This window comes from Neovison vison, chromosome 12 (assembly GCF_020171115.1).
Source record: "Neovison vison isolate M4711 chromosome 12, ASM_NN_V1, whole genome shotgun sequence".
NCBI lineage: Eukaryota > Metazoa > Chordata > Mammalia > Carnivora > Mustelidae > Neogale > Neogale vison.
In genome coordinates, this window is record NC_058102.1 from 62397905 (window position 1) to 62409928 (window position 12024).

Consider the following 12024-nt stretch of genomic DNA (forward strand, 5'->3'; position numbering starts at 1 on the left):
GTGTTTCGGATTTCATGAGTGGCCTGTTAAAGCTGAAGAACTTTGGCTACATATAGGTGAACACCAGGGGGAAGAACTGATACCTAAAGGATGAGAATTGGCATCTCCCTGGGAGCAGCACCCTTCGGATTGAGAATGACTAGGCAGTAGGGTGAGGTAAGGTTCTCTGGAATGGAAGATGACTCACTTCTAGTTTGGAGCCCTTAGCTTTGCCCTTCCTAAATGTGTTTTATACAAGCTCCAGATTTCTTTAATTTTACTACAGGACACATTATTTGTTTTTCAAATCTGTTTCCATATTGCCATACTGCTCCCTCCTCTTGAAAAATATGTTTTTGTTTCAGGCTTGCACACCTGGATCCATCCTGAACCCCACAGCTGATGCAAGAGTAGAGATGATCTTTTGGACTTCAGTGTCCAGGATGGTATTGTTAGAAGTCAGGGTCAGAAGGAATGAAGTTTGTCTTTTTTTGAAATATAACTTAATAGCATAGTGAGGAGATTAAGTAACTGGGTGAATGAAATGTCAGAGTTAAGTGTATCTCTCTCTAAATATAACACTTTGTAGGGACGCCTAGGTGGCTCATTGGTTAAGCAGCTGTCTTCAGCTCAGGTCATGATCTCAGGGTCCTAGGATCAAGTCCCTCATTGGGGAGCCTGTTTCTCCCTCTGCCTCTCACTCATTCTCTCTCTCAAATAAATAAATAAAAATCATAGATATTTATCTATGATTTTATTTATATTTATATATAAATATATTTATTTATATTTATATTTATATTTATATCTATATATCTATATATATATGTGTCACTTTTTTCCATACCCAAGAGCTTCTCTGTTTTGCTTTGTTAAAAAGGAAAAAAAGTGTCAGGGCCCAGAATATAAGCTTTTGCTACTCCATAATTCACCTTAGTTTGTCCCTAAATTTGTAATAAAAATGAAACTTTATATCCTTCAGGATTTCCTAATCTCCATTTCTTCTGGAACACTGTAGGAATTACATTCCGTCTATAAATTTCTTTCTCTCAGAATTTTTAAATCTTTTCTGAGACAGTAGAATTGGGCAAATGGTATCAGAAAGGTTGAACGTTCTTGTCTAGTGTAGTGTTTTGAGGGATGCTGTTCCTTATGGATTGAAGCCCCTGCAGAGGAGCCCCTCGGAACCAATACTGTTGGGACATCTGGCTTCAACTTGCCATTGTTATTATGTCAGACTTTTCAGGTCCCCAAGACTGTGGCATAATTTTCCATTTTATTTGAAATCCATTCACTTTTGTAATCCATTTATTTGTAATCCATTCACTTCTTGTTGCTCTTGCTTAAAGAAAGAGATAATTTACTCTCATGTTAATTATGTTGCAGCAGGTGAGCTGTAGGAATGCTGGCCTGGTACTGTTTGTTTTTATATTGTGCTGTTGTTCTTCCCATGAGTGTGTTATCAGGCTCACTCACAGTAATGATTTAAGGCCCCCAAGAACCATGTGTTTCTTTGCTTCCCTGCCTTCTCCCAGTCATTCTCTCCTTCCTCTCCATTGGCCTTCTCTCCACCCTTGTTGAGTCTTCAGGCTGACACTGGCATCATACTCGTTAATGTCTTTCTGCACATGGATCCCCGACTACATTTCACAGCGAAATTTCACAGTGAAATCGAATCTGAGGGTTTCACAGTCTGTTAAATCTACAGCTGCTCTTGGCCATTACTATCAAAATGAGCATTAAGACAATTGGTCAAGTATATGACTTGAATTGAAGATTGCCATCCAGCTGGGAGTTCAGTCAGCCTTAAAACAAAAATACCTTACTCGCTAAAAGAGTTTCCATTTGAGTATCAGAAAGCAGCAGAGAGCTTTGGGTCATATGTTAATTTTGAATTTAAAGCTCAGTCTTCACACTCTCTCATTTTATTGAGGCCCAGACGAATTCCATCTCCATGACTTGACTTTCATTCCAGGAAAATTTGCATGCCTTTTCTGTTTTTCCTGCTTTTTCATGGATATATTTAAAAATCACTGTGGTCTAAATGTTTAAATCTGGAAGAACCAGACTGATAAAGAGTTGGAATTGCTTTATATTCTACCATCTGTTTTACCATTTGTCTTGTGTAATGAGAGCATTAAATTGAACTCCCCTACCTATTTCTCTTTAAGGCTCTGATTTAGTGTATACCAGAAATAGATGAACCATATGTAGGTTTTTCTGACCAGTAAGGATTAGTTGCCAGATCTTTTATGATGGTCTTCTATTGAGCAGTAAGTTATATAGGAGGGCAGTTCACTGGTCTTTATTCCCAATTTGTGTACAAACTATATAGAAAAACATTTGTGGATACACCATGTGGCAAAATGAAGGTATCTCCTGCATAGATAGATGCAAGGCTACAATTTGGAAGGGATTTCCTTCTGTTGTCTTATTTGGTGTACTATCAAGCTGGTTAATGTTTTAAAAATATTTTAGAAGGGAAACAAAGGAAAACTAAGAAAAATCTCATTTCTAAGCCTCTTACTTCCCTAGGGACATACAGCAGGCTATGGATTTTGACTCTAGGCATATAAACATGCAAAGAAGACAGCTGCTAGTTGCTATAAAATAGTTAAATTCTCCATCTGGTTTGCAATATGGGTGAAGATTTGCTGCAAATCTGGATTGACTGCCATGCCCCAGTTAGTTTACAAATATAGTGCGTCCTTTCAGTTATAGAACATGAAGCGTGGTCCTGAGCACCAAAAAATTAAACTCTTGCAAGTGTTCAGCAAAAAGGGAGTAAAGATAAAAACGCTACTGCCATATTTAAAATGTGTCCACTTGATATCTGAAAGTGATTTTTTATATCTTCAAGAATCTGACAAAGAATAGAAAAATCTTAGGCCTGGGGCACCTGGGTGGCCCAGTTGGAAAAGTTTCTGACTTTTGATTTCAGCTCAGGTTATGATCTCAGAGTGGTGGGATTGAGCCCTATGTCGGGCTCTGTGCTCAGCCCAGAGTCTGCTTGTCTCTTTTGCTCTGGGTCACCCCCCACCTCCGCGCTGCCCAACTTGTGTGTGTGAGTGTGCTCACTCGTGCTCTCTCTCCCTCTCTCTCAAGTAAATAAATTAAATCTTTCCAAAAAAAGATTAAAAAAAAAAAGGAAATTCTGAGGCCTACTTTAAGTTTGGGAAGATGGTGCACTGAAGAGAAGCACAAAGATGTTTGTTCTTGATGTTTAGAATTGAAACTGGCCAATATATAAGGCAACACTTTGAATGTGGTATTCCTTCCTTTGAGAAAGTTTTTTTTTTTTTTTAAACAAAACATATTTTTGTTTTAAAAAATGCTGTATGTCAATTATATCTCAAAAAGATTTCTATTTTTTTGAGATATAATTGACATACAGCATTGCATTTCAGGTATACAACATAATAATTTGACATGTATGTGTATTGTGAAATGATCACAACAGTAAGCCCAGTCTAGTTAATATCATCCATTATCACACAGCTACCAATTTCTTTTTCTTGTGATGAGAACTTTTAAGATTTACTTTCTTAGCAGCTTTCAATATACGGTACAGTATGGCTAACATTTATTTTATAACTGGAAGGTTGTATCTTTTGGTGTTAATTCCAAAAAATCATTGCCGAGAATGATGTCAAGGAGCTTCCTGCTTATGTTTTCTTCTAGGAGTTATATGGATTCTGGTTTTATATTTAAGTCTTTAAGCTATTTAGTTAATTCTTGGGTATGGTATAAGATAGTCATCCAGTTGCATTCTTTTGCATCTGGCTGTCCAATTTTTCAAACACCCGTTAATTGAAGAGACTGTCTTTTCTTCATTGTAAATTTTTGGCTTCTTTGTATAAATTAATTGACCATATATATGTGTGTTTATTCTTGGGCTCTCTGTATTATGAATCTGTGTGTCTCTTACTATGCCAGTACCATACTGTTTTGATTTCCATAACTATGTAATGTAGTTTGAAACCAGAAAGTGTGATGCCTCCAGTTTTGTTCTTTCTCAAGATTGCTTTGGCTACTGGAGGCCTTTTGAGGTTCTTGTATAGATTGTTTGTTCTATTTCTGTGAAAAATGCCATTGGAATTTTGATAGGGATTGCATTAACTCTGTAGATTGCTTTGAGTAGTATGTCCATACTAACTGTACTAATTAGTTGAATACTAATTAAATACTACTAATATTACTTTTTTTTCAGCTGGTAGAGAGAGCACGAGTTGGTGAGAGGGAGAGAGAAAATCCCAAGCAGGCTCCACACTTAGCATGGACCCTGACATGGGGCTTGATCTCAGGACTCTGAGATCATGACTGAGCTAAAATCAAGAGCTTGATGCTCAACCAACTGAGCCACCCAGGTGCCCCAAAACCACAATATTCTTTTAGTCCGAGAGTATGGAATATCTTTTTATTGATTTGTGTCTTCAATTTCCTTCATCAAAGCGTTCTAGTTTTTAGCATACAGGTTTTTCACCTTCTTCATTAAATTTATTCCTAGGTATTCTTTTTTATGCAGTTGTAAATGGAATTGTTTTCTTAATTTCTCTCTCTTTTTTTAAAAAATATTTTATTTATTTATTTGACAGACAGAAATCACAAGTAGGCAGAGAGGCAGGCAGAGAGAAAGGAGGAAGCAGGCTCCCCACAGAGCAGAGAGCCCATTGGTGGGCTCGATCCCAGCATCCCGAGATCATGACCTGAGCTGAAGGCAGAGCTTTAACCCACCGAGCCACCCAGGCGCCCCCTTAATTTCTCTTTTTGATAGTTCATTATTAAGGTGTAGAAATGCAACAGATTTTCACATATGATTTTGTATCTTGCAACTTTACTGGATTTTTTTGTTGTAACAGGGTTTTTTTTGTGTGTGTGTGGAGTATTTAGGGTTTTCTCCAACAAGTGAGTTTAACACCTTCTTTTCTGATTTGGGTGTCTTTTATTTATTTTTCTTGTTTGTTCTGGCTAGGATTTCTAGTACTTTGTTGAATAAAAGTGGTGAGAGTGGACATCCTTGTCTTGTTCCTGATCTTGGAGGGAAAAGTTTTAGCTTTTCACCATTGAATATGGTATTAGCTGTGGGCTTGTCACATATGGCCTTTATTATGTTGAGATGCATTCTCTCTGTACCTACTTTGTTAAGAGTGTTCATCATAAGTGGAGACTAAATTTTCTGAAATGCTTCTTCTTCATATATTGAGATGATCATATGATTTTTTTTAAAAAATATTTTATTTATTTATTTGACAGAGAGAAATCACAAGTAGGCAGAGAGGCAGGCAGAGAGAGAGGGAAGCAGGCTCCCTGCTTAGCAGAAAGCCCTATGCGGGACTCGATCCCAGGACTCTGAGATCATGACCTGAGCCGAAGGCAGCGGCTTAACCCACTGAGCCACCCAGGCGCCCCGATCATATGATTTTTATCATATGATTTGTTAGTGTGCTGTATCAGATCAATTTGCAGATGTTGAACTATCCTTTCATCCCTGGAATAAATCCCACTTGATTACAGTGTATGATCCTTTTAATGTATTGTTTAATTTGGTTTGCTAATATGTTGTTGAGGATTTTTGCATCTATGTTTATCAGGAATATTGTCCTGTAATTATCTTGTGGTGTCCCTGCCTGGTTTTGCTTTTCGGGTAATTTGGCCTCATAAAATGAGTTTGAAAGTGTTCCCTCATCCCTCTGTTTTTTTGTAAGAGTTTGAGAGGGATTGGTATTAATTCTTTTAGTGTTTGGTAGAATTTCCCAGTGAAGCTATCTGGTTCTGGACTTTTGTTTTTTGGGGGATGTTTTTGATTTCTGATTTACTCTCCTTACTAACAGCTGGTCTGTTCAGGTTTTCTGTTTCTTTACGATTTGGTCTTGGTAGGTTTCTATATATATATATACATATACATATATGTATATATATATATTTCAAAGATTTTATTTACTTATTGGAGAAAGAGTGTGAGAGTGTGTCTGTGTACAAGTGGGGGGTGGGTCAGAGGGAGAGGTAGACTCCCCACTGAGCAGGGAGCCTGACTTGACCCGGGACTCCATCGCAGGACCCTGAGATCATGACCTGAGCTGAAGGCAGAGGCTCAACCCACTGAGCCACCCAGGTGCCCTGGAGTACTGTTCTTAAGTACCATATCCCCAAACTCATGGTTGGGCCATAACTAATGGGTAGTGGTATTTTCTAAAAATGGATTAATGCACACATCCAAACCGCATTGTATTTCCAACTTTAGAGTTCACACATACTTGGAGCACGTGGGTGGCTCAGTTGTTAAGCACCTGCATTCGGCTCAGGTCATGATCCTGGGGTCCTGGGATTGAGCCCTGCATTGGTCTCCCTACTCCATGGGGAGCCTGCTTCTCCCTCTCCTACTCCCCTGCTTGTATTTCCTCTCTCACTGTGTCTCTCTCTCTGTGTCATATAAATAAGTAAAGTCTTAAAAAAAAAAAAAAAGAGTTCATACATACTCTATTTCCTTTTTGTAGTCGCTATCACTCCAAATTGTAGTTTTGAAATCCAAGAAGTGGTAAGACTGTCTTTTTGTTATTGATGCTTCTTTTTTCCTTCCTTCCTTTCTCTCCCCTCCCTCCCTTCTCCCTCCCTTTTACTCCTTGCCTTCCTTCCCTTCTCTTTTTCTTTCTTTCTTAATAAGAGGATTGAAAGAAATGGTTTATTAAGGAATTCAAAACGTAGTAATCATAAAATCTTACAGATCAGAGTGGCCACAGACTCTTTGTAATGATGATAAAATTACCGACAAAATGTTTTTAAAAACAAGAACAAAAATTCTAAAAACCAGCACATGCCAGTGGTGTTCCTTATTTAAGCAGCTGGCATTCCTTTATGCTTTTGAGACGTTTCTTCCAGGGCTGCTCAAAGTCACCATCTGAGTCATCACTAAATTTATTATCTTGTGATTCATTCCTGAATTCTAGTTTAGGAAACCGTTTTTCTGGATAAAGTTTCTTTTAGTATTAAGGGGTAGAACTTAGTGACCTATCAGTTGCATATGACACTCAGTGCCCATCCCCCAGTTACCCCTTCTCCCCATCCACCTCCCCTCCAGCCACCCTGAGTTCATTTCCTGTAGTTAAGAGTCTTACGTGGTTTGCCTCTCTCTCTGTTTTTATCTTATTTCATTTTTCCTTGCCTTCCTCTATGTTCATTTGTTTTGTTTCTTAAATTCCATATATGAGTGAAGTCATACGGTATTTGTCTTTCTCTGATTTATTTCCCTGAGCATACATTAATGCAATATTGAAAACCTCTTATAAGGCATTACTTGCCCTTGCCTGTACCAGCCATAATGGAAGGCATCTGCTCTGGAAGGGGAGTTCCTAAGTGAAGGGAGAGTGGGGCTCTGCTCTGGAGATGGGGGTGTGGGGTGGAGTTTATGTGTTCCTTGGTGCTGTGGAGAAGATGTTCTGAAGTGGCCATAGTTACTCAGGGGTAATGAGAGATTGTTAGGAGTAAGGGAGAAAATGACTGGCAGCAAGGGAAATGGCAGTTACATTAGCAAAGTTCAGAAAAACTCCTTAAGAAGTTAGTTGGAATTTGTAATAGAAATCCCCTTGCTGAGAATTTACTTTAGAGATGAAGCCAAACTGATGTCCACCCACATTGTACCAGATTCATAACTCCAGTGATATACTTTGTGCCTTTGGAGAAAGAAAGGAAATCTGAATCCTGGGTTCAGTTTACTTTTGGTCTTCTGGCTGCTGTTAGCTTTCATGGGAGATGTAGTTAGGGCATTTGAAGTGGAACTTCTCTAGAGAAAGGAGGACTGAAGGCTCTGTGTGATGAGTCACAAACATGCCTTAACTAGTGATGTGTCACTGCTAGTCCTAGCTGGGCCATCTGGAGAACACCCTCAGACTTGCCCCTTCTTACCAGGACCAGGGTGCTTTGTGGAAACTGTGAGTAGAAAAGCAGGGAATTGTGCTGGTACAGAAGTCTCTTTTCTCCCTTCTTCCTGCAGCGCAGCCCTGCTGAGTCTCGGGAAGTGCAGAGAAAAAAAATTAATATCTCTGAATACTGGTTTAAACCAGGAGACTGTAGCGTTGCTTTTGATAATTAGCCCAAGGAGCCATGACATTTAGTCATACTGCAACTTCCGGTACTTTTGACTACATAATTAGGGCTTGAAAATGACCAGGAGGGTTCAAAGACCTGGCATACATCCCTGAGGGGGTGGTACATGGGCCAATAAGCAATAACCTGGTAATTATCTTTCAGATTATGTTTATAGTCATATATACAGTATTTTGAGGTATTTGACAACAGTACATCTCCTGGGCTTTAGTAATCTGTAATAATTAAGATCACTCACTACCGTATTCTTCAACTTACAGGTAGAACGTAGATTTGGAAGAGATTTACGGAGTCCTCATGATGCCACAAGCAACCAGCATTGTCTATGGCTACACAGTCCCCTTCCTCCAGCTTCTGGCTTCTTGTCACTTCCAACCCCGGCTTTCTGTCTATAGGGCAGTCAGTGCCCAATCAGATACCACTTGCACAGTAAGATAGTAGACATGGGAAAGGAGTGGATTTAGTTACTTAACTATCAGCACCAGAGAGAATTTTCCCCCAATGAAATTGATAGAACCTGTCTGAAAATGTAAAGTGTTGTAAGTCATGCCAAGTATATAGAAATTGCTTATATTAAATATTCCCTTGAAATAATATTTATTTCTCCAATACAGCTGTTCTCAGTGAGTATTATTTCTGCCTACAATGATAAAATCAGTGTAAACAGAATGCAGGTAGCAGCATCTTGACTTCCTTTCAAAATAGGAGTTGAGCAGTTGACTATCAGCAGGACTTAGGGAAGCCCTCCACTTTAGTAAAGGCTCTACTTTCCCTTATTGGTAGCCCCTTATGCAGCAAAAAGGTACATGTGGCGTTGAAAAATGTGCACATCATCTGTTCTCTTCCTTCAGTCAAGTTGGAATGTGCTGACCTTGCCTGTGTCTGTTGAGCCTTATGAAGTATCTCCAGGGGTTTTCAAGGCCAGACGAGAAAAATGCTCTGAAGGCAGATGAAAGGGAGTTCTGTGCAGGGAGCTCCAGCACAAGCCAGAGAAAATTTTCTGTATCTAAAGTAGTCTGCTTTGTTACATCTGGACGAAGCTCTGAGAGGAGGGGGAAGCATGTGCTGCCTTCCAAATGGTGAGGACCGTCGAGTCAAACTCCTGTTGGCAAGAATTCCTGATTGGTGGTGCTCCTCCCTAGCCATGAGAAAACAGATGCATGGTACGGTCTTCTGAAATGGAACTCTTCACTGCTACCTCTTGTAAAAGACCTTCATATTTCTAGGAGACTTCATGTTTCACCTAGAAATCAATTGTACTTGGAAATATTTGAATCATATCTCATGAAATTTTAAGGTGGAGAATTGACTGGATAGATTATGAAAAGAACCACATAAATATTATGAATAAAGAAAGATGTCTTGTTTGAATTCAGTAAACACAGCTGGAGTCTTTTCAGGGCTAATTAATGAGCCTGCCTGGATGCAGACGACCCTGCCCCAATGCCTCCTTCAGCCCAGTGAACTAGTTACACCACTCAGTGCAGTATGGAAAGTGTATAATGGGGGCCCATACAGTGTGCCCCTGAGAGGCAGGGGTGACTATATCTAAAGAAGATTGGGAAAGTGGTGATGCCACTGTTGATGTGGTCTTATAGGTGTTCACCAGGTGTAGAAGAGGGGGAAGGACATTGCCAGCAGAAGGATGGTTAGATGCAAAAGACAGGAGGACGTGTGTGCATGTGACTTGTGCTGGGACTTGTGCTGGGACAGTGGGGAGGTTTCAGGCAGCTAGAGCTTTCTGGAGGATGTGACTTAAGGTGAGTCTAAGGTCTGCTGGGGTTAGGTGGAGATGGGAGGCTGAAAGTGTGGAGATAGGATGTTCCTCCACCCTGGGGTGTTTCTAAGCTGGAAGTGGGGGAGTTGGGAGCCAGGAGGCAACTGCTTCCTGAAGACAGTTTGTATGTTGCATGAGCAAAATATGTAAGATGTCAGCAAGTCACAATTGATGTTTGTCTCCCTTGACCCTGTATAAGTTATTTAGTGGGATAAAATACCCTCATGTCTGGATGAGAGTTCTGGCAGGCCTGTGACTTCTCACTTCTAGTGATTTGACTACCCTGCTTTAGATTGCACGCACACAGTCCCAATTCTGTATTTGCAAATGTCCAGCTTGGTGTCTTAATTAACATCTCAGCCTTTATTCAGTACAACTCTTATTCACCCTATAACTAGGGCATCCTGTGGGCTCCCTCCTCCACTGAAGCCTCATCTGGAGTAGATGGGAGGGAACCAGTGGTGTCAAAAGGGGAAGCAATGTCAGCTTCTTCTGTTACTCTCCATCCCCTGCCCCCCACCCAGATGCCGTTTTTGACCCATGAGAGTCTAAGGACTTTCTGTGATGGAGTAGCTTCTCTCTCCAGGCCTGACAGATGTTTGAAGCTGCCTCTTCTCCTTGTGGGAAACCAGGTCTGAGACTTTGCATTTGAAATTTTGGACAGGATCAGCTGCACATTTCTTTGAAGTTTTACGATTGTTATTTCTTGGGATCTCTGTAGAAATGTTAATTTCAATTTTCTGATAGGTGTATAACATCTGGGTGTGTGGGATATGAAAAGCTGGCTTGGAAATATGTTGGGAAAAGGGAAGAATAATGTAAATAGTTACAATTAAAAAGAGTTAACATTTATTGAGAATTTAGAATGTGTTAGGTGCTGTTCTAAGCCCCTTATATGGAGTAACACTCTTAACTGTCATAACTCTATGAGGTAGGTAGTAATATTTTCCATACTTTATAGATGAGGAAATAGAGGTACAGGGGAGTTAAATAACTTGCCCAAGGTTAGAGTGAATGGCATTCCTGGAATCACAGCCCGGGCAGTCTGACTTCGCAGATTGTTCTTAATTGCTCCGTGGCACTGATGTCTACAAAATGCCAGAAATTGAACTGAGTACTTTACATAGATTCTCTAATTTAATACTTTCATTTATTATGTGAGGTATGTTTTATTATAATTCTTCTTTTATATTTTAAAAGATTTAAAAATTTGAGAATGAGAGAGAAAATGAATGAATGGGTGTGGAAGGGAAGGGTAGAGGGAGAAGCAGACTACCCCCTGAGCAGGGAGCCCAATGCAGGGCTCAATCCCAGGACCCTGAGATCATCACCTGAGTTGAAGGCAGATGCTTAACTGACTGAGCCACCCAGGCGCTCCTATAAATCCTACTTTAGAAAGGAAGAAACTGAACCTCAGGTTAATATAGTCAGGGTCATATAACAAGTAGAGCTCCACTATTAATCCATGTCGGGTTGATTCCCAGGGTTTCAGTCTTAGCTACACTACTGTTTTCCTATGGAGAATGCAACATGGCAGCTCTCTGGTGTGTAATATTTTGGGGGATAACACAGGGATTCAGAGTGCAGGCTGTGGACCAACATCTCCTGGGCTTAGGTCATGAGCTCTTACTTCCCAGCTAGGGGATGTTGACTGCACTCTGATCTGCTATAGAGGGTTCTTACTCTGTGTCTCATTCAACCTCATCCATAAACAGGATAATAACTGTACCTACAGGGGGAGAAATCCCCCCTCACGATTTGGGATCTCTTCTGATTTGGTTAAAGCATATTTTCCTGGGATTGTTGCCACCCTTTTAGTATTTTACTTGCTCCTTCATATACTCTTAGCTGGACAAAATGACAAGGCGGAAAAATTCACAACAAAAAAAAGAACAAGAGGCAGTACCGAAGGCTAGGGACCTAATCAATACAGACATTGGTAATATGTCAGATCTAGAGTTCAAAATGACAATTCTCAAGGTTATAGCCGGGCTTGAAAAAGGCATGGAAGATATTAGAGAAACCCTCTCCAGAGATATAAAAGCCCTTTCTGGAGAAATAAAAGAACTAAAATCTAACCAAGTTGAAATCAAAAAAGCTATTAATGAAGTTCAATCAAAAATGGAGGCTCTCACTGCTAGGATAAATGAGGCAGAAGAAAGAATTAG

General features: G+C 40.0%; 1 long non-coding RNA gene across 1 annotated transcript in view; it reads left to right on the forward strand.

The window, feature by feature from the left end:
* Positions 1-9404, forward strand: part of LOC122891687 — a 57819-nt gene extending 48415 nt beyond the window's left edge. The window contains exon 3 of the long non-coding RNA XR_006381309.1: positions 8340-9404. This is a non-coding gene — a long non-coding RNA (uncharacterized LOC122891687). The remainder of the gene's footprint in view (positions 1-8339) is intronic.
* The last annotated feature ends 2620 nt before the right edge of the window (positions 9405-12024 follow it).